This window comes from Melampsora larici-populina (assembly GCF_000204055.1).
Source record: "Melampsora larici-populina 98AG31 unplaced genomic scaffold MELLAscaffold_429, whole genome shotgun sequence".
NCBI lineage: Eukaryota > Fungi > Basidiomycota > Pucciniomycetes > Pucciniales > Melampsoraceae > Melampsora > Melampsora laricis-populina.
The window spans coordinates 3,806-6,379 of NW_006769145.1; positions in this window are offsets into that span (position 1 = coordinate 3,806).

The window sequence follows — 2,574 nt, forward strand, 5'->3', positions numbered from 1 at the left end:
TGTGGGACAAGTATTCCTTAGAGCATGTTTGGTTATACAAGTTGGGACTTACTTGATGCTTGAGGTTTGTAATTCTTATGGAATTCAAAAGTGCAGGTCATACCTGGATAAAGAGGGTTTGAGAGAGATTGGGGGTGTGGACCAAGATAGAGCCAAGGTATCCTTATTTGTCCCAAACATAGGACTTACTTAAAGAAGCATTCTGGGTTCATGGCTGTTGATTGTAAGTATTTTGCAACTTACAGCACTTGGCTGGGGATTTTCTTGCTGTGTAAATTTGTGTTGTAAACCATAGTTCAACAGAGTTTCTGCTATAGAATTTGTTAGCCTTTGGCAAGCTTACATAATATGTGCAGGTAAAATCTGTGTGCAGTTTGGAGATATACATCTTTTTGAGCTATCTCAAATGTTCAAGTCACATCTTTTTATAAGCTGTCTTCTTTTCAATTATGGATCTGGATTCAGAGGCCACATTATGTATTGAAATCCAAGATCATGATACAAGTTTCAAATGTAATAGAAAAGTTGAAAAAATATCAGATGAAACCCATATGGATATTTATAGAAAATTTCATTTGTATTGTGACCTTGGTACAATCATACATGTCTGGATGCACAGCCATCATTTGGCTGATTGATCTTCAAACAATGCACAAATCACAGAAACTCTATAAGGGGATATTGGTGTATGGTTTATCATGCCAGAAGTGGCTGCTTCATTCAATATATTTCTCAGCCAATTTATTTTGAACCATTTGGCTTTTGATCACACCCCAAAATCAGTCTTTGAGATCCTAAACTAGTGATCACAGATACAATAGATCTTAGTAGTGAGCACTTCTCACAGCTTTCCTTGGTTTAATCCCTTACTTACTACCTCTTTCTACCTCTCTACTCCTGGATGAGGGGCCTCCTGAAGACTACAAGCTTGTGTGGTTTGAGTTTACACAGAAGTTCAACAAACCTTTCATACCATATCCATATTAATCAGGACCTGGTGAATTAACACTTTCTGAAAATTCCAACCAAATTTCATTCAAGTTAGTCAGCTGATAGTCTCCGGAGGCTACATTCACTTGCTCCATTGTGATAATTTGTGTCTGTTGAATGCTTCAGCTGAATTCTGAATACTATGATCTACTTATTTCTCTGACAGCTAACTCAAAATGAGATTTGGAAACATTTTCCTTGGTATAAATCTCTTGATAGATCATCAAGCTTCTGAAGCCTTGGTCACTCCACCTATTATTTCTGATCATGTAATGCAAACACCCAATGATATAGCTAGTCAAACAGCTTTTGAATCAAGTGGTGTGATCTTCCCAATTGCCAATGAACAATTAAATCAGAAGTTTGAATTTTCAAAACAGATGAGTAAAGAAGCACAAAAGCATCATGGAAGTCATCTTACCAACAAAGAAATGTCTCAATTTAACTATAGAAGGTTAGGGCAAGATTACGATCCAAACTTCCAGGATCAAGACCCTTGGTGGGACTTTTTATATAAAGAACCAGAAATGAATCACAATGTCATGGATCAACATGAATCTAAGGACCGTCTTGTTTCCTTGGGAATGATATATGCTGCTTGTGGGATTTTAGGTGCAGGTATAGTGACAGCTGTTAGGGTGCTTGGGATTTTATTGAAAGCACAAGACCAAGGTAGGAGATTTTTGTTTTGGGTATTCTGTACAGAAATGTCTACTGATATTTGATGGGGTAGATATGAACGCATAATACATCAATTGAATATATGAAAGCAAAGTCATTCTAGTTTAAACAAAGTTGGGAGAGAGGTAAATTGGGGTTGGCTAAGAAAGGCTTGAAAATCATGAAGAAAATGAAGTGCATCTCAGTTTCTGTTATTGTCTTACAAAGAACTATATATTACATGGCCAAGAGGCACAGCAATGGTTTACAAGTTAAAAAACTAATTGTGTTCCCTTTTCTCTTGGTTTGGTTTTTGTTGTTTTGTTTTATCTTTATCAAAAATACAATTATTTTCAAGTTTTGATTCATTGAATACCAGTATCAACAGGATTTCATCATACTGGTATCTTTTCCATCATTAACTTCAGAATTTTTTGTTTTTCCCAGTGTCTCCCAGTTACACTATCTGTTACTATGGCATTAATTGTGATTGTACTGATAGTGACTGTAATGAGGTCTCAGGTCTTCCCTTTTTGTCTCTCCACTGCAATTGTTGAGTCAGATCCTCCAGGGATATCTTTTGGTTTAGCACACAGAAAACTCCAGTGTTAGTAAATAACACCTTGTGCCAAACCTATTCCCTAGAAGGGAGACATAAGCCGCCAGGATATGAGTATCATTACCCAAGATCTTGTTATGAGCCTAATACTGAATATTTATTCTCATACTACATTCCACTTTGGACTTACTCTGGTTGTGCAGACTTATGTTTTCCTCTTCCTTTAAATTGGGATTATACCAATCAACCTACTTCTTTTTCTTGATTCTCTCAGATAGTCATAAAAATGATCTACACAAATCTTGTAAAAGAGGACACAGAAAGCTAAATGTGTTCCAAGAGAGATAACTCTTCCCTCAAAAGAG